This window comes from Pomacea canaliculata, linkage group LG12 (genome assembly GCF_003073045.1).
Source record: "Pomacea canaliculata isolate SZHN2017 linkage group LG12, ASM307304v1, whole genome shotgun sequence".
Taxonomy (NCBI): domain Eukaryota; kingdom Metazoa; phylum Mollusca; class Gastropoda; order Architaenioglossa; family Ampullariidae; genus Pomacea; species Pomacea canaliculata.
In genome coordinates this window covers 11,483,392-11,496,930 of record NC_037601.1, presented here as the reverse complement: position 1 = coordinate 11,496,930, position 13,539 = coordinate 11,483,392, and the positions used below count along the sequence as shown (strand labels likewise).

The window sequence follows — 13,539 nt, the reverse complement described above, 5'->3', positions numbered from 1 at the left end:
GTCGTGACGTAGGTTGATTGTGCTTGTTTATCATGTAGACGCCATGTTTTGCGCGCGCACTGAACGATAATTCTACAGAAACCAGAACTTTACTTACTTCATTATCAGCTATATGTGTTTTCTTTTTGTACAGTACTTTGAGCCTTCCTTTGATGGTGGGGTAAGGAGCTATATAAATTAACTTGTTATCATCATCATCGTCATCATCATCATCATTACTCCTGCCTGCGTCCGTGACTTGTTCACCTCTAATCTTTTTGTGAGACTTCTTGATCAATCAAATGAAAGAAACTTCCATCTTCCTGTAATAACATTAATAACATTTTGTAGAAAAAACAAACTGTTGGAATGTTACGTATTTCTTTTAATAATCGTATTTTTAATTATTTATATTCCCCAGAACTGGTTTAACTGGCTTAAACTTAAATGTCTGGGGTATCATAGCTGGAACAGACTGCTTCGAGACGTGAAGAAAACGTGCCCATCACGTGTTACCAGCTGCTGACGTAGTAGTCGCCACGTTTTAATTCGCGTCAGCTTGTTCTCTGATCTGCTGCCTTTTACATCTCCTACGGACACAGATAACAACAGAAGTCCGCACGAGGCCTTGGAATGTCTCAATTTTTTAACATTTGCAACTCTTCACAAAACGGTGCGTTAAATTTCGCAGTCGTTTTTGGCCGCGACGTGGCGGTGACAGATGTACATACAGCGTCAATAGTCAACGACCGGGTGTGCGTGCGCATGTGTGTCAGTGTAAGCGTATGTGGTGTGTCTGCATGTTTGTCAGTCTAAGCGCCAGCCTTTGTAAGTGTATGCATGTCCACACAAGTTTGAATACTCTGGAATTTCATTTTGGGGAATATGTAGGGGTGGTCTTCCCCGTGACCTTGTTTGCAACACTGCCTGTAGGTTTGCAGTAAAATAATTTGGTTCGGTTGTACGCATAAACAGCGGACTGGATATTAACGGTCTTTGGACAAACTGTGTCGAAGGAGCGTCTTCATGCTGCGGTTCGTCTGTATTTACACAGAAGGGAGAGTAGGAAAGTTCCAGTGCCGAGATGACATTATGTAAAAAGTATAAGCAGTTTCCTAACTGTTCAACGGACGCTTGGTGTCAATTGTTAGGTGCCGCCAGTTCTTTACACAGGTGATATAAGTACCTATACTTGGAACTGTATTGGTATATTCTGTGGTGTCACTGGACGGCCAGGAAGGATGGGGAAAGAGAGGAGGATAAACGAGAATTTCTGTAAGGAATGAGGTTACTTATGTAAGGAATGAGGGTACTTGTGTAAGGAATGAGGGTACTTCGTCAATTATTCAGCGCATGGACAGGACACACTTGCCCTTGGTAAAGCTGAAGAAGGGGTTCAGTATTTTAGCCACTCAGTTGCCTTTTCGAGACATAGGAACGTCAATAGAACGGTGGAAAAAAAAATCACTTGTGTTATAAAACGTCTCAACGGTAAATTTTTATAGGCTTATTATCTGATTTCCCTGTGGTAAATGCCTAAAAACTCGAAAGTAAATTGTAGCTACAAGCGATACAAAGAGATAACTTTGTGTTTACAGAAAACTCGACAAACTCGTATTGCAGATAACTGACCTGTGTTTAGTCAGTTAAATCCCAATATTATATTGGGGGTATGATAGTCAGCGAGAGCAGTGTAAGCTCGAAGTCTTTGGGGGAAAAGTGAAAACATGTGTGTTGCAGTGGCATTTTGAAATAACAGTAGGAGGAGAGAGCCTTATAAATGTGAAAAGTAGCATTATTGCAAGATACGCTAAACAAATAGCTATAAAAAGCTATCTCATAATATATATTTTTATTACAGGAATAAATTCTCACAGAAACAGAAATATATATATATACAATTATATTTTGCCTGCTGCCTATAGATTTCACTGATATGCATGCAAAATGAACAAAAATATAGATAAAGCAATAAATAATACAACTTTTAATACAGTCTTCCTACACACACAATTGTCCGTATATCATTGCAGTACATAAAATGTATTGTGAAAATAGGTCCTTACAATTACGAAACTAGACGTATGGCTGTGCTGATGGATAATATACTGTTCGTACTGTACATCTGCGTACAAATGTACAAACGAGGGAAACCAGCCTTCCACCCCTCGGTCCAGCTCCTCTCACTCTCACGTTAAGAAAGATGTCGATGAAAGGAGCAGCTGTTGAATGTTCTCTCTACACACAAAGGTGGAAGAGCCCGACAGGGGCAGATTGTACCGGACTCTTTCACACATTAAGCAGGCTGAGTCACTTTTCGTTTTCATCGTTTTGCTTTGTTTTTGCTGCCTACTATCTAAAATCATTATTTCGGAAAGAGTAGGCAACTGGGAAAGCGATTTTGTCAGATTTAGAACTTCTTTTTGGATGTTGTAGTGGTCTCAGAATTTTATTGACCCTTCCGAGTTCCGTTGCCAGTGCAGTTCGGAGTTTCTAAAAATTAAAATTAATTAAAAATTATACGAGGTCAGCAATGTTGCAAGACTGACTGACTGGGCTGGCCACAATATTTATTGAGCACGACTTGGCAAATGCACTAAATCGGAAGGAACTTATAAGTCATTGTGCACAACAAAAAGAAAGAAAAATGAGGTTTTAAGCATGACCAGGGCATCAAAATACAGTGGAACCTCGGTTAGCGAACGCCTCGGATAGCGAATATTTCGGTTAACGAACAAAAATTTCGTTAAAAGTTTGTCTCGGGTAGCGAACAAAATTTCGGATAACGAACAGCCACGTGAACCACACGTGACCGACCAGCATGTCATCATTTGCGCTTGAGACACAGTTACGATCAGTCGTTCCTTTTCTGTGCGCTTCCTTCTTATTTAGTGATTGTTGTGTTTTATTTTAGTAAGATAATCCCCAATAATGGCTCCAAAGAAGATTAAGAGCAATTAATAGTAGTGAGGTAATGACAAGGAAGCGGCCAACAAATGAATTGAAAAAGGAAATGATTTCAAAGTATGAAGGTGGCATGAGTCTGTCGGATATGTGATGTCGTATTACCGTAGAGTTTTACAAAAAAGACAGAAGGAGCAGACACTGGACAAGTTTTTTCCTTTAACCTCAAAGCTACAGAAAAGGGAAGTCACCCCCCCCCCCCATTTTATAATGTCACGTGTGCTCATGGAGGGGGAATCCAAGCAGTAATTCCACTCCTTCCTCCCCACACCTGCTTCCAACCACGCCGTCAAAACGGCAAGTTTTCTGATGTTTAAATGTTTTCGTTAATGTTTTTATGTTTATTTAACTCCATTTATATTGCATTATAACTGTTCTCATTAAAACCTACCTATATAGCCTGTAACTTTCAAATATTAGCGAGTCAACAGGGGCTAGGAACCAATTAAATCTATTTCCTTTATTTCTTATGGAAAAAATTGTTTCGGATAACGAACATTTCGGATAACGAACAGCTTTCCAGAACGGATTAAGTTCGTTAACCGAGGTTCCACTGTAAATTGTAAAATAAAAATTATATCTGGTTCATTTTTGTAGGGTGTGAGGTGCAGCATTTGTCTTTCGCCTAGGACGCAACACAGCCTGGCACCTGTCCTGATCCCAGAAGCCATGGCACGTGTAGATGATCTCATCTTTCTCCACTCGGGAGGGACTGTGACCCCAGGCGGAGACGGAGACAGCCCCATGTAGCATCACAGATACGAACTTTTCTTTTTTATTATACTTCTTACAAAAATAACGTTTTGTTGCTTAAAGTAAATGAGTAAGTTATAATTACAGAAAATAACAGCGGAAAGATCGAGCTGGCTGGACTTTCCATACGCCGCCCACAAGATGTGGCTATTCACAGTTCTCTACACTAGGAGATTTATTTATTTGTTTTTAATAGTTAAATACAATCAAACAATCCATTCCGTTATTAGCAACAAGGATGCATGGCATCTTTTTGGTTGGTGTGATGATGTAGATGCTCGTTAACAGGTTGTCTTAATTATCGCTCACCAATTTTGCAATTAAGACAAGAATTACACAATGTTTCCAGCCACAGTGCTTGTGCATACGTATGTCAGTATACGTGTATGTCAGAGTGTATGGGGGAGAAGGGAGTTTTTATTTAAAACAATCGACAGTTTGATTGCATCACTATGTGACGCCTTCGAGTAATGCGTTCATAATGTCTTTTTATATTTTTTGACCAGTCACATGACTGAGCAAATGTTGTGCAAAGAAGAAATATCCGCAATCTCTCCCTGCATCCGTTACACGTCCTTGCATTCACCTCTAAGTTTGTTTTTTGTTTTTGTGTGTGGGTGTGGGACATGTTAATGGTGACAACTGAGCCAGACTCATGAAGTGGAGGTAAACCTATCTCGTGGATATCGTCCGGTGTTACGTTGAGACATTTTCACGACGTGCCGGGTCAGTTCCGCTGTCTGATGGCTATTTATAGGGAATCGCATATGGACATCTCTGACAAAGTAAAAAGAAGTCCCTCATGTTCCCCACAACCAGCACCTCCAACTTTCACAGAATAAAGCAAAGAAACGATTGTAGTAACACGCTAGTTTTATGTTTACGCACAACTTCTCTACAATAGCGAACATGTATGTATATCTGTTATTGTCTTTGTGTATATGCAGTGTACGTGTAGAATGGTTAGGCAGAAAGCTAACTCTGATATCTGGGACCTAGGGGCATAACTCTTTATGCTGCCTGGATGGCTAATAGGAAGCTTAATTAACTTCCACTGAAGCAACTTCAATCGTTGCCTTTACTGTCTGCATCAGCCATCATGCAAGCTTCTACCCACTTACAAAGCTCTTGACCCTGTAGGACATGAAAATATAGCCATATTTACACAGCAAGACATATCGTTAGCAGTATATTTATAATCTTCTAAATGTCGTTTTATGCCTCAGGTGCACGACAGCGTGGCACAACATTTGCACAGGCAGAACCTGTCCCACTATGCTATGTCTGAACGCTCACTTTTTCTTTAATTTTCAACATTACAGTGTTTGTCAGTGGGTGTGTACACACTAGGATACATTCTATTTTGAGAATGTATTTATATCTTTACTTATATTTGCTCGTATATAGGCTCGAAGGCAACTACACCGCAGAAGATGCCGATGCCATGAAGGAAGATAATTCAGATGATTTGTTGTTTCAATTAAATAGAGGACAACTATACGATCCTACTAACATGGGATGAGTACATCTGGAATCAAAAGATAAATTGCTAATGGTGGAAGCAGAAGCATATAAATCTTCAAACAATACGATACTGAAAGGAATTTCACCAGAGATAGAGCAAATGTGGACAATCAGATGTTCGCATTACTAGTGGACGAAACTTAGCTAACGAACTTCTGATGCACAAGCTATTAATAAAAACAATTAAAGTTTGATATCACGTCTCAGTTTTCGTATTCTGATTTTGATTAATATTAACGTGCAGGCCCGTTCTTAGCTCCCGCTGGGGCCCGAGGCATAGGGCATTGCGGGGTCCTCGATGCCACGGTTTTTGTTACGACCTTGTTACCATATCAACTAAAAGCGCGGGGCCCCTGACGACTGTCAAAAGCGCGGGCCAAATGTAAAATACAAACCCCTTTTTAAGAACTTTCGAATAATTGTAGTGACCTTTGACAATGTCCGCTGGTTACAAAGGTCATTTTAATCCATTTCAATGATGCTGGAGCCAAGTAGAGAAGTGTTCACTGTTCATATTCCTAGATCTATTATTTGAAACATACAGAACTATTATTTCTGTACTTGGGATGTTTGTAAGGGCACGTGATGTTTTTCATGGTGCATAATTTAAAAAAAAAGACTTCAATCAAAGAGGTGTAACAAGAGAACCCACTGTTCTTAGAGAGCTTGAAGTCAAGCGGCGGTCACGGGGGCCATACTCCCCCTTGGGCGAAGTAAATGTCGCTAGCCTTTGTTCTGACGATCGTGTGCCTGCAGCTTTGGTGTAACACGCGCGCGAACACACACACACAGTGAGTTTTTACCCCTTTGTCATAATCTCGCGGACCGTGGCCATGTCAACCAGCGCCTTATGTTCCATAAGTGATCGACCGATTGTCTTTTCATGTGCCACGTGGGTGATGTTCGAGGGTTGGGGGTTTTTTTTCTGCATCATCGAGTTCGTAGCGATCCTGATAGTTTGAGAGTGTGACCTGGGTCGCGGCGCATGTGGTGAGCACATATATTTTGTTTGAAATTATTTAAGTTGAAAAGTACGGTTGCATGGAGATTTCAATAGCATTTCAGGAGGCCTTAAATAAGGGCGAGACTTACAGGGAGTTTTATTGAAGCCAACTGTTGATGTATGTTCCTACTGTTCGTTCCTAGTGCAGACGTTCTCTCTCAGTCCGCCCCCTCGACTTTAAGGTCTCAGTAAGGAACTCGATACCTTAATCGCCCCCCTCAAAGCCACGCTACTGTGTGTGCACATATTTATGATTCCTCCCGCTTATTCATCCTTCCCCTTTAGTTTTGTAATGACTTCTTACCAGGATGTGAGGCAGTTCTTTTCTTTCGTGGGTGTGATCGTGTATTTTTTAAAAAAAAATTACCTGTGTGAATAAATTTGTTTTTTGTACCGTTGATTTCGTCTTCGTTGTGGTCTACGTTCATCAGTGGTTCGATAGGTACGTCGTGTCCCTGCTCCGGCCGAGCGAGTGGCTGTGTGATCGTGGATCCAGCGACGCTGAGGGTGATCCCGACAATTTACTTAAAAAATCAGCAACTTCTCCAATTTAGAAAAAAAGACCGAGAACATTTCAAACATACATTAGCAATAGTTTTTCAAGTAACTCTTATTAGTCAAATTTTTGGACACAAAGAGATTATAGTTGCTACATATCTAAGACCTCTCCTCATACACAATGCCTCCGCAAAATATACTAATTTTGTATGTCTATGCTGAAGTTTAACACGTTCATTTTTTTTTCCATTTGTGGACTCAGCAGTGTGTAGTGTTTCCTTTAAACACAAAATGCAGCCGCGAATGTAAAAAAAACTGGGCGAGGAGATTGCATGCTTTGTCTGTATTTGCTGAAGGGAGACATTACAAACTCGACTTCTGCTCAAAACGTTTCAGAAGTAGAGCTCTCACTCGGTCCACGTAGAACAAATGTTCAGATTTCCTGAACATAATTTTCAGTTTCTCCACCATCGTCGCCAGCTGAGATGTTAGGAGGACTAGCCCATCGTGTTGCCTGAAGTACTTGCTTGACTGATGGTAGGGTCTCTCTTTCTGTTTCCTCTTGCTTTATCGAAACCATTAATTTTTCGTTACATCCAGGACATATTTTCCTTTGTATCTTCTTGGTGATACAATCAGAAAAATGTTAAAATAATTAATCGGTAGAATTGTAATAAGATTTCGCATCTATTGATCTACTCTCGTGTTATATAACGCAGGAGAGGTGTATGTGCGGTGAATACTGGTGTCCAGCATCAAGAGAAAGTATCTCCGTATTTGATGCAGTTGCTCCTTGCACACAGCATGATGAGACCCATCACCATCATTGGCTCAGAGAGAACAAAATCGGCTCTGTCTTGGGTTTGCATGGAAGTACGATTCCGCCTGGTATAGTAGATCGCTTCACCAACAATTCTGCACCTACTTCTTGCATCTACGGAAATGACAACACAAGACTAGGAAAACTAGAAATCACCACCAGGTGTGGCAAAACGGTAAATGAAGGAATGAAGGAGTGGCCGTGGTGGAATACGGAACATCATGGTTTCACTTTCCTGCCTCAGTGGCTTTTCTTGCTAAGCCTCTTTGCTCCAACTGTGTACTGCTCCATTGTGTTGTGTTAAAAATGTCCTGAAAGTTTCGTATTGGTAATAAGCCAAACAAAAGTCATTAAATATGTCTTAATAATTACAGAGTTTATAAAGCGCCCACTCTTGCAATAGCAATTCAAGACGCTATGCACTTATGTACGCAATTTATGATACAATAAAGAGATATGTACATGAAAAATAAATACAAGAATGTGTACACAGTCTACCCCCTAGCATGTACAGGAAGGTCAATGCTATGGTAAGAGAAAAGGATAAGAAGCTTTGTTTTTAGCACGTTGATGGATGGCAGAGCCAGGAAGTGCAAAGAGAAGAGAGTTGCTGTACTCAATACCAGAGAAGACAGGAAGGAAAACAGGTTTAATGGTTTGTTGACTCTTTGTTTCCTGCACTTGAAAATTTTTTTAAAAAGTGACTTTCCATCTGCCTGCATACTGTTTCTAGTGTCCTATTTTTCCACGATAATTAAAGAATGTGTATTAAAAAAAGTTCCATTGGTATTGAATAGCTTTTCAGCACTGAATTACAAACAGAACTGACCTGCACCTAAAATTTTATAACGACACCAGCTGTCTGTTAACTGCCTGTCTTGATCTTCCAAATAATCGAACGGCAGAATACTACTGAGTCTAAACGCCTTTCTGAGCTGAACATACTCCACGCATTACTCAGCCATTTGACAGATATAGGCCTTGCTCTGCAGTGACTCGAATTTTCAGCATCAATACTTTGTGGTAACTTATAAAAAGTTTGTATTAGTAAATGTGTAAAAGCAACATCATATTGTATTAGATGCAAGTAAGCATTAGTTTTATTAGGGTATGATTAAACGTCCGTTTTAGTCCCAAAATGTTAGAGAATGCTCTTCTCTTAAAAACCTTTAAAAAAACTGGACAGAATTTTTTGGGAATTGGGGGTGTTTATTTTATTTTCCTTGTTTGTAAAGAATCATTTTCTGTGACTATTTGTAGCCTCACCCAGTTGGTTGAGGGAAAATAGAGTTTTGTTGGACATCTTTTTTTTTCTTTTTTTTTTTTTAAATAAGATGTCGAATGCGTGTGGGGCCAAAGCAGTTGTGGCACAGAATCAATTCGTAACTCAAGAAGCCTTCTTTAGTCGCGAATCTTTGGAAACACCTGCTTGCCTTCAGTGCCTGTAAAAATTTGTGAGATGGATCGCTGATGATTGTTTTCTTTACGAGAATCTTAGAGCCTTAGTGGGGTGTGATTATTTTTGTCTTTTAATGACTGGGCAAAGTTTAGAGCAAGATATTATTTCCCCATGAATAAGCCCCCGTCTGTTTTCAAGCCACGCCGACCAACATCGATAGGCACACACAGAGGTCAGCAGCACAGCCATTAAACACAGAGGAACGCAAGACCATGTTTCCAGGGCACTGATTGGTTGATCTTTGACCTTCTTGCTCCATATGCAAATGAGCCAGTCTTGTTTCAGCTCTGTAGTTGCAGAAGTTATTCGATAAGTATAAAATTGAATTGTATAGCTGAAATGCATTCTGTAGTTACAGAATGGAGTTATGTGTATAAAATGAAATGGTTAGTAACTTCTGAGTATACTATAGATGAAATACTTTGGTTTTTACAGAGTTTTTGTTCTCTCTCTCTAGCTTTAAAGTGAATTGTATTGGTATAGAATTCATTTTATACTTCTAGAATTAAATTGTATAAATACAGACTGCATTATGTACGTATAGAATGCATTTTATAGCCAGAGAAAGAAAATGAAAGAAAAATCACCTTTTGGCGCCTATAGCCATTGTTCGTATTTTCTGTACAGTAAAGTCTGTTCACTTTCTGAATTCAAAGACATTGCGTTATGAAATGTCTTTGATACACGTAGGTATAGAAGAGACAAATGAGCTCCTGTACAACTCAGTGCACTTCCATTAAATTTACTCCTAACAAAAGTCCACACAATGCATCTCCTTTTTCATTCCTCTACCCCCTCCTTTTCCGCTTATTGCTACTTGCTTACTCGTGTTCTTCTGCTGAATCACGGGTCTTAGTTCTTTTTACCCTATTTCTCTTTGCTTTTTTTATATTTGTCTTTTATTAGTTATCAGTACTGTTCCGCTCCTTTGTATGATGTATGAAACACACTGACACTTATTACTGCAGTTTAGAATGTACTCTCTCGCCTTCTGGCGATACCCGGTGGAAGGTTTTGAGTGCATTTCTCATTAACGTGTCACTCTTTATGTCCGTGAAAGCTTCCTCGCAAATGGATTAGCAACACCCTCATTGAGTACATCTCTGGTAAACCAACGCCTCAGTTCCCGTGCGACGGGTGAGGTGACGCCCATTTTCTTTTGTTTGCATTCTGTTTCCAGGTTCACAGTTTTTTCAGCATGCCTGTTAAACGTGCATAAAAAGACAAAAATCCCTCGGTGGTTTTAGCTTTTCAGCATTTAATCGTGTACTTACGCCTTCGAACTGACCTGCACTTAAAATTTTATAACAACACCAGCTGTTTGCTAACTGCCTGTCTTGATCTCTCGTAATCGAAGAGAAGAACAGCACGGTTTCTAAATGTCTTTCTCAAAACAACTGATACGATCAAGTATGGAAAAAAACTGGCCAAAGATGGTCAAGATTATGTGTCGGGCTAAGAAAGCCTTCAAAGTGATCAAAGAAATTTTAGTACTGCAAGAACTGCATGTAAGGTGTGAAGTTATAGCATGGTGTTTATGATAGGGATTTTCAGGACATTCGCTGGCCTTAATGTGATCACAATCTTTAGAATTGAAGTATATCGCCCATTCACTGATTTCGTAGTATTCAAAGTGTAAATAAATACTCCTCTTTAAAATATATTTAGCGCTGTAAGAAGCTGAATTTAAAAAAATTTTGAAAGCACTTTCGTATTTTCTGTACAATAAAGTCTGTTCACTTTCTGAATTCAAAGACATTGCGTTATGAAATGTCTTTGATACACGTAGAGAAGAAACAAATGAGCTCCTGTACAACTCAGTGCCCTTCCATCAAATTTACTCCTAACAAAAGTCCACACAATGCATCTCCTTTTTCATTCCTCTACCCCCTCCTTTTCCGTTTATTGCTACTTGCCTACTCGTGTTCTTCTGCTGAATCACAAGTCTTAGTTTTTTGTTACCCTATTTCTCTTTGCTTTTTTATATTTGTCTGTTATTAGTTATCAGTACTGTTCGCTCCTTTGTATGATGTACATGTCTCCTTGTCTCAAGCGCTGAAAGTACGCTCCTTGCGAGAAGGAAAGACAAGTTTAAAAAAAAAAAAAACTACACTTCAGTGATGGATACACATTTTCTGAATCGTTTCTGCATCAAATTTCGGGTTGAGGAAATATTTTTTATGTATAAACGCTTAAACACAATAGCGGGTTTGTAACTTCCCTGACGCAAGTTGTGCATGGTGCGTTGCAATTCTGGATCTCACATTCTTGTCACACGCGTTTCGGAGTCAGAAAAAAACTGAGCTAACAAAATTTACACAGAAAGTCGCAGTCGGGAGAGATCACGATAGGTGGACTATAACTGACATACAGTGTCAATAGAGGTCACAGCATGTTCGATATGGTACGTGTTGCAATTGAAAAAATGTTATGGTAACACAAGGATACCTGTACCCACCTTAGATGACCACACTGCTTACCAGAATATATCTCCTAAAACATCATTGTGTTGAATATTATAGAGCTAAATTCACTTGTCCAAGCTTTTGCCTACCAACGATGCCCGGTTTCTTACATCCACCATGGTGTGTCATAGACAGATGTGTCATGGTCATGTGTCATGGTGTGTCATAGACAGAACCCATGAGGTGCAGCCAGACTCTGTGAAATGTACTGATATTCTGTAAATCGCAAAGCTTGGAAAAGGGTGTTCGATTACTCCTATATGAGCTGTAAATCGTGTTAGTGGTCTGAAACTGTAGCTTTATGCTGAAAGCTTTTAATTGTGACATGGGAGTGTCTTTATTGGTAGCATATGAGCTCATAAACAGTATCCAAAGGTTGTACGAAGACAAAATTACTCATACATATTTATTTAAAAGAATACATCAAAAATTCAACATACAAAAACCCAAGATGTTCAAAAATACAAATACCGCACCTTTCTAGGAAGACGCAGACTCCACTCCTTCCCACGTAGTGTCTCGGCACTAGCCGCGTCTTCTCGGGAAGTGAAGCGCTGCCCCGCAAACATTTAATTTAATCGTCTTCCCCCATTTCTTGTTCCACTATCTTTAACAACAACCCGATTAGTCATTCAGCAGGTGTGGTCAGCCACCATCGCCGTGCGGGCTGCGAGCTTCATGTTACCCTCTGTCACAACTTTCCCCCACTTTACATAAAAATTATGTTCACATCTTTACACTTTACTTACATTCTGCATCTGTCTCTAATCTCAGTCGGGCGTCTGGCCAACATAAAGCTTGGGCATGGGAAAATAAAAGAGACAATATCATCCTCATCTTCTTTAAAAATAGGTAACTTCGGCGGGAGCTCTTTTGGAAGTGCTTCTCTATAGTCCTTTCCCTCTCTATCCTTAATCTGATTAACTAAAATTCCCTTTTTCTCTCCCTTTCCTCTCTTTCTCCCTTAGTAAGATTTCACTGACACTCTGTAACCATAAACTAATATCCCTGGACTGCTTGCAGACGATTTTTTTTCAGCCAACTACTAGAACGAGTCTACTTGCTATAACGCTTCCGGTTTAGCCCCGACACAGAGATGAGTTAAGCCGTTACAGTGTATTTAGATTTTAGATCTACACATGGCAGTGTTGACTTCAGACTCTGATTACCTCCCTGCAGCTGCTTCAGAAAAAGATTAATTTTGATTTCGAGCTATCACAGCAAACTTATCCTGGAATACATGCATGGCTGACATGACTGACATCAGGCATCTCCAGGAAGCTCAGTTTACAATGACCGACAAGAGTTGTGTTGATGGAACGATATTTCTATCTGTGAAAGTTGGGCCAATGCACCGAAAATTGCCAGATGAGCGTCCATACTAATGCCATAATAACTTTCAGATATTTTTGGGTGCAGAACTTTGTTGACTTATCGAAGATTCCGTGTAATTGCAAGGCTGCATTCACTGCATCTGTTCAGTGTGTCTTCCTTTTATCGTTACTGGTCAGCGGAGAGTGCGACTTCTCTCTGCCGTAATGTTGCGCATTACAAGTGCACAAATTAAATTAAGTCTGTATATTTACCTTTGCTGTCACTACCAATTTTTTAACAGGACTACCACTATCTTGAATATGTAACAAGCAATCACCATACTGAAAGCACAATAAAGTACAACATTTTGAGTAAAAATGTATATAGAAAAAAAGCCAAGCCACGTTACCCATACAAGCGGATTTTATATAAGGTGAATTATATGTGAGAACACTTCAGTGATTGTAGATCTTTGTGTTTATGTGTGTTTCATATTATTTATCATTTATAAGTATTACTGGACTGCTGGCAGACTCTCCCCCCTTTCCCAGTTAACTACGAAAACGAGGCAGGTGTTACAAAGCTTCCAGTTTATTCACATTTCAGATTAACTACTAAAGCGAGGCAGGTGTGTTTAAAGCTTCCGGTTTAGTCACATTCATTGTTTCGGGTCACCGAGACTAACAGTGGAGAACTTCACAGGAGGCTCAGCGTTGGTTCCGGCAGACAGCCAGCAGTCCAGTGATTACGCGATGTGACT

The 13,539-nt window shown here is 39.8% G+C and overlaps 1 long non-coding RNA gene across 1 annotated transcript; it reads left to right on the top strand.

Moving 5' to 3' along the window:
- The first annotated feature begins 34 nt into the window (after nt 1-34).
- Nucleotides 35-13,360, top strand: LOC112576787. The gene is made up of 4 exons (XR_003101911.1): nt 35-160; nt 3,541-4,422; nt 5,104-7,258; nt 7,441-13,360. It is a non-coding gene; the product is annotated as an uncharacterized LOC112576787 (long non-coding RNA).
- The last annotated feature ends 179 nt before the right edge of the window (nt 13,361-13,539 follow it).